We start from the raw sequence: 24,293 nt of genomic DNA on the forward strand, positions 1-24,293 counted from the left end.
ATGTTCGTAAACTAGATGTTATTTTGATCTGTTTCAATAGTTACATGATATCCATCAAACTAGTTTAATTTTAATTAAATCTAAACTTAATTGTAGATTTTATTGAATTCAATTTGACGCTTTCCAAACTTACTTCAGATTTCCTTTTTCATTTTGGATGAAGTATTCGATGGGATAAATACCATTTGTACCCGAAAGTGACAACACAAGTTCATAAGGTGGTAAAGAAGGCAAATGCTATGCTTTTTGACATCGGTATGATCCTTCACTGCGATAGTTGGCCAGTCATATTGTAAGCATGTAAGATTTGAGCCACATTGGAGTATTGCATGCAGTTCTGTTTGAAATTTAGGAAAGGATATGAAGACTGGGTTTCGCATGCAAAAGTGGTTTACAAGAATATTTCATGGATCGGAATTCATTAGTTATCAGTAGAAGAGGGATGTACATGGATTAATGACCTCAAGAGGTTTCAGAGGCCAAGGGAAAACCTGATAGAATTGCAAAATGTTGGGATGAATTAATAGGGTCGATAGTCAGAGCCTTTATCACAGGGTGGAAATGTCACATAATAGTCTGCATAGTTTGAAGTTAGTGGGGGAGGGGGGTGGAAGAATTAAATGGGGATTTGCAACAAAAAGTCTTTTTCCACAGCACGTGAACAGGGCCTGGAATATGCTGCCTGGACAAATGTTAGAAATGGATACGATAAGGACACCAAAGAATCTTTCAGATAGATGCATGAAAAGCCAACGAATTGGCAAATGGACAATGTGCAGACAAACTGTGTATGTTTAGAACGACGATATGGACAGCAAACACTCAATGGGCTGAAGGGCCTTCATGTGTTTTTGTACATTAGATTCACTGTAGTGTGGAAACAGGCCATTTGGCCCAACTCTCCAAAGAGAAACCAACCCAGACCCATTTCCCTTCATTTAATCCAGACAAATGCACCTAACACTACGGGTAACTTAGCATGGACAATTCACCTGGTCTGCCCATCTTTTGGATTTCGGGCGGAAACCCTTGCAGGCTCAGGAAGAATGTGTAAACTCCACACAAATAGTCTCACGAGACGGGAATTGAACCCAGCTGCCGGGAACTGTGACGTTGCAATGCTAACCCCTGAGCCATCATGCCAGCCCAAGTTCTATGTTTTATATTCTTCTGTGGAATAGGCCATGAATCTGTTGTTTTGTTTCAGAACTTACAAATTTTTGGGAGGAATGAAATGACGAAAACTTTGATGAAACGGAGCTCTATGTTGACCAAGGAGGAATTATTGCCGAGTGACTACATTTTATCTGTAGAAAACCAAAGGTTATGAAAAATGTGTTTTTGAAACTGGATTTTGAACATCTCAAACATTTTCCAGTTCTAGTGGGGATTCATCAAGCTGAAATGCAACTTGATATATTTTATTCACAACATCACTGAAACGTAGTGTGCTGTTTCAAGATGCTGGCCAGAGTGCTGGCCACCTTTTCAAGATGTTGTAATGTAAACTGTGTTGATATGTATTATATGTTGAATAAATTATGTGCTACATTATATATGAAGTATGATACATAACTTCAGTGTGAGGTGGGTTGCTGTGATTTCAACGAATAATATTGTAGTTTTCCACAGACCTGAAAAAATAATTGACTTTTAACAATTATTATTCTTTTGCAATCATTAATGACGTAAGGTGTGCTGTTACTTTAAGACAGTTGAAAGCTAGCAAGGACTCAGAGAGGCACAGAGCCCAGAACAAGATAACAATGTAACGTTTGATCAGAACAACTAGCACGGGCTGACCTGCTGTGAGACAAAAGCAAATGCAAATTCAACCAGTCAGTTTGAATTATGCCCAAGACACAAAAATCTAATCAAATTTGAATTTGGTATTTTGCCAATATTAAAACCATGAAGTGAACCGATGTTTTGGGGTATAAAACCAGAAAGAAAACTTGATCAGTTGAGAGAGAATTGCCAACATACTAGCAAATGTAGGCTGCTCATCAGAACTCTCTGATAGTTACCTCTCTGGAGATGGAATTTGCACAGTAAAAAAATTTGCACACCGACCCTGAGACCAAACCGACAGAGGAAGATGCCAAGAGAAGATTCAACAGCTGGCTGTTTTTTGAAATTTGAATTTTTCAGCAAAGCTTAATCAGGTGTTTTTTCAGACCAGTATTGTAGAGGGGAAGGTAATCGATAGGGTGAGATATTTGAGTTGTAATCAGTTGTTAGTTAATGTTTCCTGATAGACTTTAAGCAAAGATGCTAATTTTTCCTTTAAATAGTGACTTTTGGGATAGTTCTTTGCATCTCAAATGTTCATATTACCGCATGGGGTAAATCTTATCTGTCTTGCTCATTTAACTTAGTGAGCCGGAGGGGTGGGGGGGGGGGGGGTGGTTACCTCGTGTCATAAGACATAATCATCGAATCACCCAATAAATAATAAGGCCTTTGGACCATCAAGGCTACTCTGCCAAAACTACGGTCTATCAACTCTTCCCACTTTTGAGTATGTCATCCATAGACTTGAATGTTATGGTTTATCTGATGCTCATTCAAGAATCCTTTTTCTCAGGATTGTACAGTTGGTCGGCTGCTTTACTCGGATGAATATTTCCCCGACCATTCTCATTAACCATCCGCCCCCCCCCCCCCCAGTCTGTCAAATCCTTTGAATTTCCTCGTATCACTCATGGATTTTATTTATATTTGTCTTAAATTGTTTTCCAAACCATGAAAGTACATCATAGATCTTTCTCGACAAGAATAAATCTTACATTTGTTTTTAGTCTGCATTAAATTTATCTTGATGATTTTGCTTTCTGGGACATTGTGACAATTGTTGGTCAGGTAGGAGCAAAGCCATACTAGTTGTACCTTAAGCAGAATGAGAACTGAATCCCTCCGGTAATGATTGCTCATTCTGTTGGGGCAGGATTAAAGTAATATGGTTGGAGGAGGTATCCCGAGGATGAGTCATCAGGGCAAGATCGAGAAAAAAAACATTCCGGAAATAAATTAGGAGGTTCTAATAAGTAGAAAGGCAGTCACGGTGAAGCAAAATTGAAATTGTTAAGATTGAATGATACATATTTTCTAGCAAGGGGTCTGAAGATCAAAGACGGAGGATTTGATATCATAAGTTAAGAGACAGGATTGAAGTCATTGATGTCAGTGAAGGCAAGCAGAGGGATATGTCGGTCAACCTTCCAGAATGTACAGGCTTCAAGCAATACAAAGAAGCAGTGAAAATTGGAGGGCAAGTCATAACATTGATCAGTGATCAATTTCCACGAGTACAGAATAATAAAGCATGAAGAATTTCCTCAAATGAATTTATCCAATTAAAAGTAAATAAAACAAACCAAATGGAGCAATTACATCACTATGGAATGTACTATATGCCCTCTATTACTTCGGGAAAAAAAAGAGTATATATGTCGGTAAATTTCCAGGAATTGTCAAATTCATATGGAGCTGGTTTGGCGATTTCAACTTTCCGATTATTAATTGGAATAAGGAAAACGTGAATGACTTCGAGGCAGGAGAATTCTTAAAGTCCATCTAGTAGTTCACAAATCCACTATAATCAAGGAGAAAGTGAGAACTGCAAATGCTGGAGATGAGAGACTCCGTTTTAATCAAGTTTGTATGGAAAACAAAAGACGAGAATCAGACTGGAATCGAAGTTCTAAATGAGGGGAAGACCGCTTTACATAAAGTCATGTGAGGTTTGGCAAGAGAGGACAGGAAGAAGACTTTTTCTCGACAAGTCTGAAAGTGTCGGAAAGTTTGCACATTCAACAATAAAGTGAGGAGAGTACATGCCAGGATGTTCAATTAAATAAAAATCGTGAAACCCTCAAAATCAGTATTTTCTACACATCCTTAGCGTCAATACTGTTCGCTGAAGACAGCAGAACTTATAAAGGAGTATAGAATGATCAAGGGAAAACTTAACAATAAGATAAGAGGAAAAACACAGACGTGAAAGAACAATGCTGAGAAAACAAAGGAAAATCAATGAACTTTATTCGAACTTTCAGGATACAACCAAAACCAGAGAAAAATAGATTGCATTCAGGACTACAGTGATAATTCGTATCTGAAACCAGATGATGGAGGTAGTGGTCTCAATATCATGAGTGAGAGGAGCGATATGGGAGAGAAATCAGAGAGAAAAAAGAGTGCAGCGAAAGCCAAGTGAGAGTTGTAGGGGATTTTTAATTGGGGGATAGGTAGAATACCTTGTAAGGAGGATCACAGGTCTCATACAGTCTGTTGCCTACCCTAGTTCGGCAGAGGGACATCGCTGACCGGCCTGAAAGGAGATTGAGAGGGTGAAGGATGATCCAGTTGCTGTGGTCCACTTTGGGACCAACAACATAGGCATGCCTAGGAGAGATGATCTGTTTGGGGATTATCAAGGCCTCGAAAAGTAATTAAGAAACGGGTACTCAAGGTTTATAATCTTTGGGTTACTACCTGAACCACTTGCAACTTTGCTTAGTAATAAGAAAATTAGTAAGTAAACACATGGCTCTTGGAGTGGTGTGGGAAGAGGGGTTCCATTTCATGGGCTATTGTCATCAATTTTAGAACGAGGGAATCTGACCTAATGGGATGGTCAACGTCTGAACCGATACAGAACCAGTGTTGCAGCGAAAAGGACAAATCGGGTGGTCACTTGGAATTCACACGAGTGCATTTTTGGGGAGGATGGGATGGGGCAAAGGACAGCGAAGCAGCAGGTTTGCATGAGTGCAGAGTTTAATTCCGTAGCGTTTAACTACGCAGAGTTTAACTAAGAAAGAAGTTGAAAGGAAGGACAACTCAAGAGATATTATTAATAGAGATGTTACAATTCAAAAAGAGGGTATAAAAACTACAAGAAAGGCACTTTGCATGAATGCTGTTAGCATTTGAAACAAGGTTAATGGCAAAAATCATTGAGAAGGAATATGATTTAGTCGCCATTACAGAGACATGGTTGCCGATGATCACAACTGGGAGTTTAATATCCAGGTGATTCGGACGCTTCAGAATGACAGAAAAGAAGGGAACGAAGGTAATGGAGCTCTCATTTTTAAGGATCAGGGCGATGGTGAGAGATGATGTAAGTTCTGTGGAAAATAAGATTGAATTCATTTGGGTGGAGATTAGAAATTCTAAAAAGACAGTGAAAGGCATAATTTGTCGGCCATGAAATTATAGCATCACAGTGATGTACACAACGAACAATGATGTAACATTTGCATGTAAAAATAGTATGGAAAGTATTATGGGATTTTTAATCTACATGTCGATTGATTGAACCAGGTCAATCAAGGTAGCCTTGAGGAGGAGTTCATTGAATGTATCCACAATAGTTTGCTTCAACAGTCTGTAACGGAACGAACAATGGAACAAGCTACCCGAGGTCTGGTCCTATGCAATGAGACAGGAATAATTCATAATCTCCTAGTAAGAGATCCTGTTGGTAGGTAAGATTGCAGTATGGTTGAGTTTAGAATACAGATGGAAACTCAGAAAATAAAATCCCACTTCAAGGTCACGTACTAAAACAAAGGAGGCTACAATAGGTTGAGGGAGGAGATGGCTAAAGTAGACTGGAAGCAAAGACTTTAATGTAGATCAGTTGACGAACAGTGGAGGACTTTCAAACACAATTCTTCAAAGTGCTCATGAAAAGTATATACCAGCGAAAAGGAAGGACTGTAGGAAAAGTGGTAATCTGCCATGGATGCCAAAGGAAACAAGTGAGGCTATCAAATTGAAAGTGAAGGCATACAAACTGGCAGAGAACTGCCCGAATCTAGAAGATTGGAAAAACACCAAAGGACAACAAAAAGCCACAAAAAAGAGATAACCGAAAGTAGGATAAATTATGATAGTAAACTAGCTTAGAATGAAAAGACTGAGAGCAAAGGTTTCAAGGATATAAAATGAAAAGTTGTGGCACAGGTAAACATTAGTCCTTCAGAAGACAAGAAGTGTGATTTAATAATGGGATATGAGGAAATGTGTGATACATGGAAAAGCTTTTTTTGTCAGTCATCACCGTGGAGGACACGAATAACATATCAGTAATTGTCAAGGAGGGTAATGTAGGTTCGGACTTACAAACGAGCATTATCACAAAAGAAGTAGTGTTGTTGAAGCTAATGAAGCTAAACATAACACAACTCTACTGGTCCGAATGAAATGCCTCTTAGGGTATGAAAAGCGATAGGGACGGAAATACCAAGTGCACTTTTGGTAATTTTCCAAAATTCAATGGACTCAAGGGCAGTTCCGGAAGATAGGAGAACAGCAAATTTGACAACGATTTTGTTTTTTAAAAAGAGGTAGACAAAAGATGGGGAATTATAGGGAGGTGATATTAACTTCAGCAGTGGGAAAAATACTTGAAGCTATTATCAAAGAAGAATTAGCAAAACACCTTGATAGAAATTACTCCATTGGACAGATGCAGCATGGGTTCATGAAAGGCAGGTCATCCTTAACTAATTTACTGAAATCCAATGAAGACTTTTCAAGCACTGTGGACAATGGGGAAACAGTAGATGTAGTTTATCAAGATTTCCAAAAGCCATTCAACAAGGTGCCTCACAAAAGCCTGCTGGATAAGATAAGGTTGTGTGGCGTTATGGGCAATCTGTTAGCATGAACAGAGGATTGGTTAACTAACAGGAATCAGAGTGGTGATAAATGAGCATTGTTGGTTTGTGATCAGTGACGAGTTTTGCATCTCAGGAATCAGTATTGCGACCACAATTATTCACACTTTGTATAGATGGTTTGGAATTGGGGACCATGTGTAGTTTGTCAAAGTTTGCAGAGGACATTAGTATGAGTGGTAGAGCAACGTGTGCAGAAGACTGTGAAAGCTTGCAGAGGAACAAAGATGGTTTAAATGAGTGGACAAACATCTGACAGAAAGAATGCATGTTAATAAACGTGATGTCCACCAACTTAGTAGGAATAACATTTAAAAAGATTATTATTTGAATGGGAAAAATTGCAACAAGCTGCTGCGGAAGGGACCTCAGTGGAATTGCACAAGATATACAGAAGGTTGGTATACAAGTACATGAGGTAATTTAGAATTTTGTCCTTCATGCAAATGGGCGTGTATGCTACAGGGTGCTGTTGACGCCACTGTGTGCACTTTTGGTCTCCTTAATTGAGAAAGGATGTACTAGCTATGGAGAGGGAGCAGAGGAGATTAATTTGTTTGATGCTGGAGTTGAAGGGATTGACCGATGACGTGAGGCTGAGGTTACTGGGAATATATAAATTGCAGCTTAGAAGAATAGTGGGGGATCTAAAAGAAACATATCGAACTATGAGGTGAATAGACAGTATCAAATTAGAGAGAATGTTCCACTGGCAAGTGAAACTGGAACAAAAAGGCATAAACCTCAACGTTAGCGGGAGCAAATTTGGGACTAAATTGAGGAGGAACTTCTTCATCCAGAGGGCAGTGAATCTATAGAATTTCTTGCCCAATGAAATGGTTGAAGCTTCCTCATTGAATGTCTTAAAGCGATGATAAGACCATAAGACCATAAGACATAGGAGTGGAAGTAAGGCCATTCGGCCCATCGAGTCCACTCCGCCATTCAATCATGGCTGAGGCGCATTTCAGCTCCACTTGCCAGCGTTCTCCCCGTAGCCCTTAATTCCTCTAGACGACAAGAACCTATCAATCTCGGCCTTGAAGACATTTAGCGTCCCGGCTTCCACTGCACTCCGTGGCAATGAATTCCACAGGCCCACCACTCTCTGGCTGAAGAAATGTCTCCGCATTTCCGTTCTGAAATGACCCCCTCTAATTCTAAGGCTGTGTCCACGGGTCCTAGTCTCCTCGCCTAACAGAAACAATTTTCTAGCATCCACCTTTTCAAAGCCATGTATTATTTTGTACGTCTCTATTAGATCTCCCCTTAATCTTCTAAACTCCAACGAATACAATCCCAGTATCCTCAGCCGTTCCTCATATGCTAGACCTGTCATTCCAGGGATCATCCGTGTGAATCTCCGCTGGACACGTTCCAGTGCCAGTATGTCCTTCCTGAGGTGTGGGGACCAAAACTGGACACAGTATTCCAAATGGGGCCTAAGCAGAGCTTTATAAAGTCTTAGTAGTACATCTCTGCTTTTATATTCCAACCCTCTTGAGATAAGAGACATCATTGCATTTGCTTTCTTAATCACAGACTCAACCTGCATGTTTACCTTTAGAGAATCCTCGACTAGCACTCCCAGATCCCTTTGTGCTTTGGCTTTATTAAGTTTCTCACCATTTAGAAAGTAGTCCATTCCTATATTCTTTTCGCCAAAGTGCAAGACCTCGCACTTGCTCACGTTAAATTCCATCAGCCATTTCCTGGACCACTCTCCCAACCTGTCTAGATCCTTCTGTAGCCTCCCCACTTCCTCAGTACTACCTGCCTGTCCACCTAACTTTGTATCATCGGCAAACTTCGCTAGAATGCCCCCGGTTCCCTCATCCAAATCATTAATATATAATGCGAACAGCTGTGGCCCCAGCACCGAACCCTGCGGGACACCGCTCGTCACCGGCTGCCATTCTGAAAAGGAACCTTTTATCCCAACTCTCTGCCTTCTGTTAGATAGCCAATCCTCAATCCATCCCAGCAGCTCACCTCGAACACCATGGGCCCTCACCTTGCTCAGCAATCTCCCGTGTGGCACCTTATCAAAGGCCTTTTGAAAGTCCAGATAGACCACATCCACTGGGTTCCCCTGGTCTAACCTACTTGTTACCTCTTCAAAAAATTCCAACAGGTTTGTCAGGCATGACCTCCCTTTACTAAATCCATGTTGACTTGTTCTAATCAGACTCTGCTCTTCCAAGAATTTAGAAACCTCATCCTTAATGATGGATTCTAGAATTTTACCAACAACCGAGGTTAAGCTGATTGGCCTATAATTTTCCATCTTTTGCCTTGATCCTTTCTTGAACAAGGGGGTTACTACAGCCATCTTCCAATCGCCCGGGACCTTTCCTGACTCCAGTGACTCTTGAAAGATCTCAACCAATGCCTCTGCATTTTCCTCAGCAACCTCTCTCAGAACTCTAGTGTGTATCCCATCGGGGCCAGGAGATTTATCAATTTTAAGACTTTTTAACTTTTCTAGCACTATCTCTTTCGTAATGGCAACCATACTCATCTCAGCCCCGTGACACCCTTTAATTTTTGGGATATTACTCCTGTCTTCCACTGTGAAAACTGACGCAAAGTACTTGTTAAGTTCTCCTGCTATTTCCTTATCTCCCATCACTAGGCTCCCTGCATCAGTTTGAAGTGGCCCAATGTCTACTTTTGCCTGTCGTTTGTTTCTTATGTACTGAAAGAAACTTTTAGTATTATTTCTAATATTACTGGCTAGCCTACCTTCATATTTGATCCTCTCATTTCTTATTACACTCTTTGTTATCCTCTGTTTGCTTTTGTATCCTTCCCAATCTTCTGATTTCCCACTGTTCTTAGCCACTTTATAGGATCTCTCTTTTTCTTTAATACATTTCCTGACTTCCTTTGTCAGCCAAGGTTGTCTAATCCCTCCCCGGTTAATCTTTCTTTTCTTGGGAATGAACCTCTGTACAGTGTCCTCAATTATACCTACAAACGCCTGCCATTTTTGCTCTAGTGTCTTCCCGGTTAGCCTCTGCTTCCAGTCTATTTCAGTCAGTTCCTCTCTCATGCCCTCATAATTACCTTTATTCAACTGTAACACCATTACATCAGATTTCGCCTTCTCCCTTTCAAACTCCAGACTGAACTCTACCATATTATGGTCGCTACTTCCTAAGGGTTCCCTTACTTTAAGATCTTTTATAGAGTCTGGTTCATTGCAAAGCACTAGGTCCAGAATAGCCTGCTCTCTTGTGGGCTCCATGACTAGCTGTTCCAAAAAGCCATCCTGTAAGCATTCCATGAATTCCCTTTCTTTAGATCCACTAGCAACATTATTTACCCAGTCCACCTGCATATTGAAGTCACCCATGATCAATGTAACCTTGCCTTTCTGACATGCCTTCTCTATTTCCCGGTACATGTTGCGTCCCTGGTCCTGACCACTGTTAGGAGGTCTGTACACAACTCCAATTATGGTTTTTTTGCCTTTGTGGTTCCTCGATTCCACCCACACAGACTCCACATCATCCGACGCTATGTCATTCAATACCATAGATTTAATTTTGTTCTTAACTAACAAGGCAACCCCACCCCCTCTGCCCACCTCTCTGTCTTTTCGATAAGTCGAAAAACCATGGAGGTTTAACTGCCAGTCCTGACCCCCCTGTAACCAAGTCTCTGTGATGCCTACTACATCATAATCATTCACTATTATCTGTGCCATTAATTCATCGGCTTTGTTATGAATGCTACGAGCATTCAGGTAAAGTGCCTTAATGCTAACTTCCTTATTAGAGATGTTGTAAGTCATATGTCCTAAGTTATCCTTGCTTTTTTCTGCATTCTCAGTCTGCCTCAATTTTAAATCCGCCTGGAAACATGCTATCCTGCTGCTTATCTTTCCATTTACCTCCATACTCCCTGTCGCTTTCACTTTCCCTTCCCCCCAACTCAGAAGTTTAAAGTCCGACTGACCACCCTATTTATCCTCTTCGCCAGAACATTGGTACCTGATCGGTTCAGGTGGAGACCGTCCCAACGGTACAGATCCCCCCTGTTCCAAAACTGATGCCAATGCCCCATGAAGTGGAATCCCACTTTCCCACACCAATCCCTTAGCCACGTGTTTACTTGCCTAATTTTCTTTTAAATTACTTTTGGGAAAGTAAAGGAATTAAGGGCGATGGTGAGAAGTTGGTAAGTGGGGCTGAGCCCATGAAAAGATTAGACATGTTGTGATTGTATGGCTGAGCAGGCTCAATGGGCAAATTGAACTATGTGTGCTCCTTGTTCTGACTTTGTTATTGTGGTTGACAATGGATCTGAAAATGGGAATGGGGCATGTTTAAGGGAGGACCTCTGAGTGAAAGATCCTCTCGGATGCTGCAATTATAACATGATAGATATTCAGTTTGGGTGTGAGTAATTTGCATCAAAATCAATTACAATGAAATGACTGTCAGAACAGCGAAGGTAAACTGGGCAGATAAATTAACAGGGAAGGTAGCAAATGACTTCAATAGTGAAGGAATGCTGCACTGTTGGAGGGTCATAACTAAGGAATCACCATACTGTTGGAGGATCAGTACATAGGGAGTGCTGTATTATTGGAAGGATCACTACTAAGGGAGTGCTGTACTATCAAATCCTTAGTACAGTACTGTCTCAGGACAGTAGAGATGCAGTGCCGCACTGTCAGCGGTTAGTATTGAAGAAGTGCCGCAGGATTGGAGTGTCCCTTTCCATTTTGGTCGAACTCTGCTCCACAGGTTCCCGATTGAATTTGCTCGCACTGCTTTTTCAGGGAGAATGTTCGAGACCCCAACCCCTTCATCAACCCTGCCTCCCTCACACACTAAGGCAGCACGTTTCAGGCCTGAACACCTCGATGGTCCCTGTCTCATCAACACTCTCAGGCAGAATGTTCAGACCCTAAATCCTCGATCGAATCTGCTTTCCCCACATTGTCAGGCAGCATGTCCAGACGCTAAACCCTCAATTGACCCTGCCTTACCCACACCCTCAGGCAGTGTGTTGTGGACCCTAAATCTACTATTCCCTCAGGCAGCACGTTCATACCTTAAATCCTTGAGAAGCACTCTCAGTCACTGTGTTCAATATCTTAACTCTTTAATTGACAACATTTAAAAAACATTTGATCAAATACATGATAGGAAAAGTTTACAAGGATCCAGGCTTGGTCCAGGGAAATAGGGTAACCATGGATGGACAATTTGGTTGGCACGGACCAGTTTGGGCTGAAGGACCTGTCTCCATGCTGCACAACTCTATGAACCTGCCTCGCCCACATTCTCAGGCACTATGTTCCTGATCCTAAATCCTCAATTGACCTTGCCTTCACCACACTCTTAGGCACATTGGTCCTGTCCCTAATTCCTCAATTCACCCTGCCTCCTCACACACTCAGGTGAAACCTTCCAGGCCCCAACACAACGATTGATCCTGCCTGGCCCACACAAAATGAAGCTATCTTACTGAGACTTGGTGGGTGGCACTAGACTGGATTGATTTGTTTCTAACGCGTTTACTGCCATTCGCTTTAAGTCTGTTGCTCAATGCTCTGACAGTTAGACACATTTTAGTGATCAGTCAAGTTTGGAAGAGGCTGACGGTACAGAAAAAAGAGAGAATTAGTGACCCAGAGATGGAAGGCAGAAGGAAGTCTGTAATTTTGCTCTTCACCATATCTCGGAGCTTCAACTACCTGTGTTTAATCGATCATTTACATTTCTGATATTATGTCTTTTAAGGATTTAATCTTGTCGATTACCCTCTGATTCCATATGACTTTCTTATAGTTGGTTTCATGTCATAAAGCGTACGTTGCTGCACAAAGACATGATTGTTTACGTGCACAACGAAGAACAGTCATGCAATAAAATAACTGGTCACATGAATTCCTTGAATTATGACTAAACAAACCTCCTCAGTGTAGTCCACAGGAGGTCCCCACTTATTCCAGATTATGAAATAATCGTTTTTATTCATTCGTGGGATGAGGGCATCACTTATTGGGTCCTGAACATATTACCCTTCCCTAGTTGTTTTTTTTTTGAGAACGTGGAAGTGAGCTCCCTTCTTGAACTGCTGTAGTCCACGTGCTGTGGATAGACCCACTATGTCGTTAGGGAGGGAATTCCAGGATTTTGATGCAATATCACCAAAGAAGATGTGATATATTTCCAAGTCAAGACGGTCGGAGGCTTGGAAGGGAACTTGCAAAATGTTGGTGTTAGAATGTGTTTACTGCCCCTGTCCTTCTTTGGAGTCAACAACACCTTCTAGATGGAAATGCACGCGTGGTTGTAAGGTACTGTCTGCGGATTTTGAATGCAAGTGTGCAGTGCATCTTGTAGATGGGACACACTTCTGCTCATGCGGGTCAGTGTTGGCGGAATGGATGTTTGTGCATGTGGTGCCAATCAAGCAGGCTAGTGTCAAGCTTCGAATGTTTGTTGTAGTTGTACAAATACAGGAGTATTTCATCACATTCTGACAGAAAGTTCTTATCCCACTTTAGAAGTAGAAGCTTGGAAAACAATGAATTTCCCATCATGGACAATTCATTTGGATTGTACAACGGAAATGGATTTGCCTGCCGGGTAATTTCTATCAGCTTGGAATCCTCTGTAAGTGTCCAATAACATGAAATCCTTTTGAGGGTGTTGATGAAATTAAACAGAATAGTTAATCAGAATATGATTCACTATTAAATACATTGTCTCACTCCCCAGTAATAATTATCAGAACACACTGACCAGCTAAATGATAAATAAATTCTGGGCTCCTTACTTTTCAGCCATTAAGTTTCTCAATTCCAATTTCAATCCCAATGCAGTCTTAAAAGCAATTTCCTGTCATACAGTGAACGGTCGAAATAGTGCAAACAAAACTCTTGTGTTGAAAGTGACTCAATGTCAATCTCTGCTGTGCAACACACTATTGCAAATGGGGTGTTGAAGGATGAAAACACTCAAAGATTCAGTCAGGGAGGGAGAGGAGGAGGGCAGCAGCTCACAACACCATCTAAACTTACAACACTGTTAATGCAAATACACATACACACACACATACACACACACTGGGAGACACAAATACAAGACAGTTGTGGAGAGGTTTGCAACTCGACGTCGACGTTTCAGTGTGGAACATGGTCATTGGGGGAAATGTTGTGCTCCCTCTTCAATTGGTAAATGATTCGTGTTTGTGCAATATTCATGACATTATACACATTATATAGAATGCTTCCACTGCACCAGATCCAAAATAGAATTCTGAGTTTTCTTCACAGATGCTACCAGACTGCTCTGCTTTTCCAGCATTTTCTATGTTTGTTTCTGATTTATGGCATCCACAATCTGTATGATTTTTAGTTTGCAATGTGAGATATACACAGACTCTGATATTCCCGCCGCAGAAATCTGCTACTTACGCAGTGATGTGGCTGTCCAGTACAACGTGGTATTTTATCACTCCAAGCGTAAGCTGGACAGAGAGAGAACATGAGAGAGGCAGACAGGATTCAGTCAAAATATAATCGAGAACCCATTCACAGAGACACTGACACGGAGAAACACACACAAATCTGAAAGAGGGAGAAAGGGAGGATAGAGAGAAAAGACGGATAGAAGGACAGAGAGAAAGGATAGAGAGAAGGACAGAGATGGCGGGAGAGAGAACAGAGAGAAACAAGGACGGCAGAATGAAGGGTGTTTCGCGCTATCCCAGTTACTCCCAGCGCTTTTGATATTTTCTGACACTCCTCCTCTCCTGGGGTTTGCTTCTGCCTGGAAATGTATCAGTGTGTCTCTACGTTTGTCACAGAGTCATAGTTGTACAGCACAGAAACTCGGAGGTCCAATTTGTCCATGCGGATCTAATAACAGCAATTACTCTTATCCCATTTTCCAGCACTTGGCCCATATCCCTCCAAATCCTTCCTGCTCACATTCCTATCCAGATGCCTTTTAAATGTTATCATTGTACCAACCTCCACCACTTCTTCTGGTAGCTCGTTCCATAGACACACCAAACTTTGCATAAAAATGTTGCCCCTTAGATCCCTTATTCGTTTTCCTCATCTCACCTCGAAACATGCCCTCTTGTTTTGGACTCACCCACCCAAGGGAAACGACTTTGGCTAATCACCCCATCAGTGCCCCTCATGATTTTTCTAAACCTTTATATGACCACTCCTCAGCTTCCAGTGCACCGGGGAAAATAGGCCCAGCCTATTCAACATCTCAATGCAGCTCAAACCTTCCAAATTTGACAATATCCTTGTAAATCCTTTGTAAAACGTTCAGGTTTCACAACATCCTTCCTTAAGCAGGGAGACGAGAATTGCACACAGTGGCCTAACCAATGTCCCCAAATATTATGCCAAGCCCACTCCCTGAGGTAGAGTTAAGTGAGTCTGCGTGGACTTTAATGCTAAGCAAGACACGAGTGCCAACATTACAGAAGCTTCACGTCACAATGGCTGTCCTCTTTGACTCCTCATTAAATGATTCTGGTCCCGTGCGATTGCTCAGGATTTTCCCCGAATGGCATCATTGACTACTCTTTCTGTGGAGACCACTCCTTCATCCTGTCCTACATACTGCATCTCGTGCTTTCCCCTCCATCTCTCCCATACAACAGACCCTTCCTTCCTCCCTCCCATACCCCCATAAAACACTCCACCCTCTCTCATTCCGATCTAGCCGTTTCACTGACCACATTAATTCAGTGCAATGTTCCAGTCTTCAGCCGTTCTGGGCACACTGTCATCAGGAGGTCACTTCATGCCCCTTCCACTCCACCATCCACTGTTTTGGATAATAGTGGTGGCAAAACGTGAGAAAGAGGCGCTTTAAGGAGGATCCCACTGGATTAACTGCACAGCTCTCTGGTGTCACTGAGTTCAAGTCTTCCCAATGCTGCCTGTACAGTCAATGGGACAGAGCAGAGGAGTCAAGGGAAAAAAGCGTGAGAAAATGCAAGGAGAAAATGAGAGAAGGACCAACAGATAGAAGGAGGGAGTGCGAGACTGAGAGAAGGGCATAGAGAGAACGTGAGTGAGAAACCGACAGTGAAAAACGTGGGGGTTTATTTGGGGAACGAAGCATAATGTCAGACAGGTATAGGATTGAAGAGGGGATGGAGGGAGGGAAAATACAGGAAGAGAACGAAAGAAGGTAAGATAGAGAGCTGGACAGAAATCCCAAGGAGAAATACAGAGCAGTGAAACAGAGATTTGCAAACACTGAGAGGTCGAGCTAAGAGAGTGGGTGTGCCACTGCAGTGCAAACAAAATGGTCTACAGACACAAACACCAAGGTGCCATAGAGCTGAGAGAAAGATGCAGAGAGACATGAGCGAAGATGTTAGTTTTGAAGGGATTGAATGAAGAAGCATTCCTGGAAAAAATGCTGGCGAGGTGACAGGGAGGCCATAAGTTGTAGGAAAGGAATTTGAAAGAAATTTGAACAATGGTAGAGAAATAAAGACGGTGGGGTAGGATGGGGATTGAAGAAAAGATGCAGGAGAGACTCTGGGAAAGTGGAAATTGAGATGACAGCTGGAGTGACAGAGGGAGTCAGTGATAGCTGTTGGATAAGACTCTGCAGCAGCCCCTGCGCGAGCTTTTTTTGCTATTTAACTCGGCCCAATCTAGAGCTCACCCTCGGGGGTAAAATCCCAGAGAAAGCCTAAATCCCACATTTCTCTTCGCTGTGTGTTTATGAACGACAAGGAAAGAGGAGGTGTTCAAATCTTCTCTCTGGTTCCATCTCTTGTCTGATTATTCTCTCTTTCGCTGTATTTTCAGAGTTTGAACTCCAATATCAGTCCTCTTCTGTTTCAATTTGGAATGGTCTTATGTTCTTAATGCAATCTTCCAACTCTTGGCCAAAAGATTGCTCCACTCTTCTGAGAGTTTCGGAGTTAACCAGCCTTTTCGGATTTGAGTTCAAGATTTTGAGTGAGAAGTGAAATCTCTTCGAAGCTGCCCTTAGTCTCTCAGTGCAAGGCGGAGGAGGCCAGTCATGAGGAAGAAAATAGCAGGCCCGTTGTGCTGTCTTCTCCAGCGCAGTTTGGGAAAGACACAAGGGAGGGACGGATTCCCTTCACTGGCTTCCCCTACTCTCCCTTCTGGCTCAGGCGGTGCGCTAATGGGTTTGCTCCTGGCTCCAATCGAGTTGAGAGCTGGCTATAATTGTGTTGTACAAGGGAAGACCCCTGGAATGAATTTGGTTAGCTCTGTTGGACAGAGAGTTCGTTTGTAATACAGTGTGATATCAACAGTGTGGGTTCAATTCCCACAACCAGGGGTTTTCATGAAGGAATCGCCTTCTCAAACTCTCCCCTCTCCTGGGTTATGCTGACCCTCTGATCCACCAGCCAACATATGAAATGTTGTTACACCAAACAGGAGAATGGATACATTGATGGGACTGAGTGTGGACTGTTCTTGTCCCCATGGAACAGGGATCATCATAAAATGGAACAGCAGAAGGAAGTGATTCACTCCCAAATCCGCTCCACCTTTCAATCAGACCATGGTTGATTTGATCATACTCAACCCAAATTTCCTTCCCTTGTCCCCTATCTCATTACTGAATAAAATTCCTATCCTTCACGTTGGAAGATCACATTTCCAGGTCTCAAAGACGCTTACTTGGAGCAGTCACAAAAATAAATGTGCTGGGAATTTTTCAAGACATTTAAGAAGGGTTGCTTTTTCGACTTGCTGTTAGTTGTGATGAAGGGTGAGTGGATGGGAAACGTTTCCTCTGCTTTAATCTCACAGAAGCTGACAAACCTGCTGAGTTTTCCAAGAATTCACATCCAGGGAGTGGCCCCAAGCAGGATCGCAATCCCCATTGGTCGGCACCACTGGATTGACAGAGCTATTACCCAATCGGAGCCGGAGACTGAACTCGGTCCTGTCTTGTGGGCTTCCAGTGTCTCAAGGCGCCGCCGTTTAACTTACACTGTGCGAGGGAGGGGCAGGGCTTGCGTATGCTGAGCGTTTCAAGCTGGGACCCATAGGACGGCTGCTGGCTTTCCCTCTTCCCCGGAGTTTTAGCTGCACTGGAATCAAAGGGTTTGTGTAAAACCAAAATCCTTTCACTGATGGTAAGACAACAGCTTCCATGTTGGTTCACAAACTGTTAACGTGTGTCGGTAGACTGTGAGAGAGATAACATCAAACAGCTTACTTTCCCCGGGCAGGGAGGTCAGACTGGTCCACAGCAGGGAAACAGGCCACAAGAAACACAATCCCCACTTGCTGGAAAAGCTCAGCGGTTCTGGCGGAGTTTAACCTTCGGGTTCCGTGAGCCTTCCTGAGAGCTGTCTTTGGTCAAACTCTCCATGCTGACAACAGTCTCTCTGGGCTGCCACCACCTAACCGTATTTCCTAAACTGAACTAGCTCCATTTGGCTGTGTTTGGCTCCCTCTGAACATTTCCTTTAAGGTGAAATGGTGGCTCAGTGGTTAGCACTACCTCAACACCAGGGACCCAGGTCTGATTCCACCCTCGGGCAACTGTGTCGAGTTTGTATATTCTCCCCCTCTCTGTGAGTTTCTGCTGATTGCTCTGGTTTCCTCCCACATTCCAAATATGTGCAAGTTTAGGTGATACTGGAAGGCTAACGAACCCATTAGTATTCAAGGGCATGGATGTGCGTTAGCTGTGAGATATGCAGGATTATAGGGTTTGGCAGCGATTTGAAGGGCGATGGGGCTTGTTGGGTTACTCTTTGGAGGAATGGTGTTCACTCGTTGGGCCGAATGGCCTGTTCCCACAATGAAACGCTCCAATCCAATCCAATCACTTGTCCAATTGATGTTGGCACTCAGAGGTAGCAGGACTAGATAAGGTGCATCCAAGGATTTTGCGTGATAAGGAGACATTATACTAGCACTAGCGATAAGATTATAGCCTTTACGAGATTCTGATGAGGTCCCAGGAGACTGGACCGTTGTCAACGCGACAGCCATTTTTCTAAAACGTGTTGGAAAGCTAATCCAGTTACTTACTGTCATGTCTTGTTAACTCCATTGAAGCTTCTGGCAACAATTATTTGGAATAAAGCTCGTAGTTATGTGGAAAAAAGTGGGTTGGTATGGAAAGGTCATGGTGAAATTGTTCATAACTAACTTGCTAATGCTTTTCAATGGATTAACAAAGTGTTGATGAGGGCAATGCGACTGATGGGGTTTACATGGATTTCCTGAAGGCACCACGCAACAGACTTGAGTTTCGTTGTCGTTCATAGTGTAACAGGCAGGGGTAACATGGATACAACATAAACTGTGTGGTTGGAAAGACAGAGGATCTTTTTGGATGTTTCGATGATTTTCGTTCTAGAGTGAGGTTTGGAATAGAGATCGCAAAGTGTGAATATTGGGAACGCCATGTTCTGGGAAGGATAAAGGACAAGGCTGTATAAGGGATGCTTGGATATCAAAGGAAAGTGTAAATTTTGTCCAAGGGATAAAAGAAACATATTTCACGATTTTGGATGCTAAAATCAGACAGGGCCCATAATTAACATAAAAAGTAGAAATAACTCAAGCAGGGAATTAGTAGAGCAAGAAGGTTCCATAAAATGACTTCAGCAATTAAGGTTGAAGAGTGTCGCAAGGCATGGTACACAGACATTCAAAATACGAGGATAATCAAGAGAATGTATGATCACTCGAAGGTAGTGGAGAGAACATTCATTGGTATTCACCCAGGAGAAGGAAATTGAGGATCGTGAGATTAATGCAGGGCATGAGAACATGCCAGGGCATTTTGAAATAAGAAAGAAGTGTTGGGTCTCTTGAAGAGCATTAAAATGAATATGTATCCAGGGCCTGACGGTATCTACCTCAGAGGAAAGAGAGAAGTTTGCTGGGGCCTTGATGATCTTTGCATCCACGCTAGCCAGTGGACAGATCCTGGAGGACCGGCATGTATCTAATGTTGTTTTTTCTCTTCAAGAAGAGCGAAAGCGATAATCCAAGAAACTGTACACCAGTGAGTCTCTCATCAATGTTTGGGAAGCTGTTGGAGAGAATACTTACTATGTATGTGCATTTGTAAAAGCGTGTCCGAATGAGGGGCAATCAACATGATTTTGAGTGGAGCAGATCAAGTCTTACTATGTTTGATTGAACTTTTTGAGTAGGTGACAACGGTGATCAACGGGGATAGAGCAGTGAATGTTGTCTACATGCTTTTTGGTAAGGCGTTTAACAAGGTCCCTCACGGTAGGTTCATCCAATAGATTAAGATGCATGGGATCCACTGTGACCTTTCCATGACAAGTGGTTTTCTGCACAAATCTATACTGGGAACACTTGTGTTTGTGTTTTGTGCCTTCTTTCGGTGCTGTTTAGCTAACTTACTTACCCAATTTAATGTCCCTCTCACCTCCGACACATAACCTAAATGTGAGATCCCCGACATTCGTACTGCCAATTTCTGATTAATTAATTCAAATGCCCTCTAACTTCATGCCCAGATATTAATTCGAAGGGAGTCAAATGATTAGATTCATTTATGAATTCCCCAACGGCAAACAATACGAATGGGACACCTTTATCCCGATCTGTCACGTATTCCAGACAATAAGCATGGTCTTCCGGGTCTGACGCGAGCTTTCGAAAGCTCCCAGAGATTTTCGACATCACGCAATGGATTTAATTTGCCCTATGACTAAACTATACATGACTTCCTTGAAAAGGTTATCATTAAAATTGAACCCTTGTCCTGATTGAATTTCGTGGGGTCGCCCATACTGTGTGAAGAAAGCAATTAACGCCTCTACTAACCTTTGTGCCTTAATATTCTGTCACTGAATGGCCATCGGAAATCTGGTGGAGGCATTCATTTTGATTAGCAAGTGCTGGTTCCCAAGTTTAGTTTTTGGGAAAGGACATACTCATGCAGTTTTAACCCTTGTGACAGGTTCTTTCAATGCAGGAATTGGCAACAAAGGTCCTGAATTTAGTAGTCTTTAGATTACCTACCATTTGACATGTGAGATATGTATAGTAATATTTAACCAAATCCTTGTTCATTCCAGGCCAGTAAAAATGTTTTTGTACCTTTACCTGAGTCTTTCGTACACCGAGATGGCATCCTACAGGTAGTTCATGTAAAACCCGTGACACTTCCTGCCTGTATTCTACAGTCAACACAATCTTGTGTATTTCTGCCTATTTCTCCTGTGCACTAACATGCCGTGCTCTCCAGTTTCGTCTTAGGATTCCATATTTAAGATAATAGCCTTCAGGAACATTCTCTGCCTCCCTTTCAGAGTAGGCATCAACATATTTTTTTTATCGTCTCATCTTTCGATTGGAAGTTCATGAGTTTTTCGGGACTGAGCATTTCTCCCTGACTCCCTTCCTGTTCCGGTTTTTCCAAAGGCTATTATGTCAAACAAGGTGTCCGTTAACTGAGCCTCAGCTCCGTTTTCTTTCTCTATTGTGAGAATCCCAGATTGTGGGATCTGGTTTCTACACTGTCTTGGAAAATTTCAGGATATTTTTCTTTTAAGTTCTCAGTTACCTGGTCTTTGTCGGGCTTCTCCTCAAAAAAGTGTGTGACTCCCACCTTGGATCCTGCCAAGACATTTCCAAGAACAAACTGACGTTCTGGACCTGACACTCTGTCATTCAGTACTTCCCCAATCTTGAGTTGGCGCTGCAACCTGACCTGACAGAGGGCAATGCTGAATTTCTATCCATCTATCCCAGCAATTACCACTGTCTCGGGTAACAGATCAAAAAGAGTGCAAATACATTCGTCTCTTACTATTACAAAATGACTCGATTCTGTATCTCTCAAAATTATACTTTCCTTTCATTTTCTTTCGAAATCATTAGATTCCTTTTTAACCTGTGGGAAACAATAACCAGTGTTCCCTACTCTTTGTTCCTTAGTGTAGGATCTCTCCTTCGCCCAATTTCTATCCCTCACAGGATGCAAGTCTTGCCAGTAACTAAATTTTACCTTCTGCACCAATCTGCCACGTCGTCTCACTTCTTGAGCTTTCTGTTCATCCACATGAATTCTTGTTGTGTCGGGACCTGAGTTTTTCAACTCTTCCAGGGGAATAATCTCTTCTCGATTCTCATAGGTCTTAACTATTTGTAAGACTTGCACCTATCTATCAAGATGACTATTTTAATTCTCTCAGTCTCAACATAAGCCTGTTCCTGGTTTCTTCATTAAGTTTCTGAACTGCTGTCTATGCGCATCTGGTACCAATTCATAAGCACTCAAATTAACCTGCTTGACCTCTTCATTATCTCTTGATCACTCAGCTGACAGCACTGCACAGACCTCATTGGCTCTGCCTACGAAATTAGACAGAACTAGCATTACCCACAATTCCACTGACCACTCCATTTGCCTCGCCAATAATTCAAATAAAATAAAGAAGTCTTCGACATCTTTCTCATCAAGACGTTACAGTATTTTAACATATTCGTATCTGTCACTAATTTGCCTCTCCATCTCCATCCTGTTACTTGACATTCCTGAATAAGTCATAATTTCTGAAGGCTCAAATTCTTTCTCCTTTTCCAATGTTTCTCTTTTTATCCATCACTTTTTTCGCTCTCTCTCTTTGCTCAGCTCAGAAGCTTCTCTTTCTTTTCGTTTCCCGCTCTCTCTTGATACATCTGCTAACTCAATTTTTCTTAATTATAATTTAGGTTTATTTTTCTAACTTTACTGTATTTGTGTGTTTCTCTGACACACCTAAGTGGTTGAATAACTCACTTACAATTTCAGTTTTGCATTTGTCCTTGATTAAACAGAATTCTACCCTCTTCACAAATTCTAAAAGTATGCTCTTTTGTTTTGAAACGTTCTTGGCAAATTTGGGAGCCATTTTGACATCCCAGAATGTCTTTAGCAATTTTCTCAAGAGCCATTTCTCTCACTTTTAATGTAACCAATCACAAGTAACAGAAATTAAAGAAATTGTCTCGCCTACCTTTTATTTAATATCCCGGACACTAATTAGCATATGTTTAATTCTGCTGCGATCTTTCCGACAACAAATCTGTCCAAATCTGTCCAAATCTCAGACAGGATCTGGTTATTCCGTACAATTCACGTACCCAAGCCCCCAAGTTGTTGTGACGCGCTGGCAAACCCTTCTGTTAATTAAAGCAATTACACACACTCAACCTCACTTCGCCTCATAATCTGCTAAAGTATGAATGACAATCAATTGTCCAAATTTCAACCACTTCACAAAAGATATTGATTTTATGCTCTCACTCTAAAACTGAACGTTAAACAAGAGCAAAATGCAACTCTGTGTCTCATTTTTGTAACTAATTTTGTATTTACTTCGAAAGCTACAACAATGCACTGGTCCAATAAAACCCCTCCTAAATTTATAAATACTCAGTTTTCAACATCAGACAAGGGTTGTCATTCCCATTGTCGATCTTCCTCTGTTTGTGTATCTGCCTGAGTCGTCCTCAGTCATCTGATGCTTGGGTGTTTCATCTGAAAAAGGTACCTTCGGCACAGAATTTGGTGAAAACAATACTACAAGTTGTCGATACTGTTCTTCCTGGCTAACTGTCCAAAACGCCTACTTTTTATACTCCAAGTATTGGATCGTCTCACTGATTCAATATTGTTCAAAGAGTAAAATTCGAATTCAATTTGATTTTTGTTTCTTGGGACTTAATTTACACTGATTGGCTAATTCGAAATGCTGACAAAGCAATTGAGGTTTCTAGGTTACAGCCAAAGTTTTCCTCTTAAGTTGAATGTTTCAATTATCAATCATATGACGGGTGCTTGCCAGCTTTCACTGTCTCTTAAAAGTACATTACACATCTTTAACTTCATAACAACAAAGTCTCTGTCTCGGAAACCAAACAATCATTTGTGGATTTGGCTACCTGTTCAGACGCCAGGCAAACGTTCCCTCCACAATCATAGATTGACCCACTCTACCTCTCATCATTTTCTTATTCCTCACGACTGTTTGGCTTTTAGCTAATTCTTCCTGCCAAGGCTTTTTACTGCTCCCGCCTGGGTCTACTCAATCCATTTTTTAATGTTTTTTTTCAGCTAGCCTAAAGCTGTGCCAGATCCTTGCTTCCTCAAACATAAGTCGGTTTCCTTCTTCCTTTTGACGAAAACCTCCTCTGCTTTTTTCATTCAAGGCTTCTTCCACTTAACATTCCTTACGTAACTTAGTGGGACAAAGATATCCAACACTCGCAACAAGTGTTCCATAAACAGCCTATACATTTCTGTTGTACATTTCCTTTAGTTCCCAATTTATACTCCCAATTTACACTTGTTTAATAAAAGCTTAATGTTCCCTACCACAATTAAAAACATTGCTGTATTGTCTACTCATCTCCCTTGCCATTGCTATAAACCTGACGCAGTTGTGGCTAGTTTAAGCGAAATGATCTCTCACTGAGTGATCTGACACCCGGCTCGGCTCGGTGCCTAGCACCACATCCAACATGGCCTCCAGCATAGTCGACCTATGTATATATTGAGTCAACAATACATCCTTGACACACTTGGAAAAAAAAACGGTTTCATCCCGGCCATCTGCACT

Source organism: Chiloscyllium punctatum, chromosome 43 (assembly GCF_047496795.1).
Source record: "Chiloscyllium punctatum isolate Juve2018m chromosome 43, sChiPun1.3, whole genome shotgun sequence".
Classification (NCBI taxonomy): domain Eukaryota; kingdom Metazoa; phylum Chordata; class Chondrichthyes; order Orectolobiformes; family Hemiscylliidae; genus Chiloscyllium; species Chiloscyllium punctatum.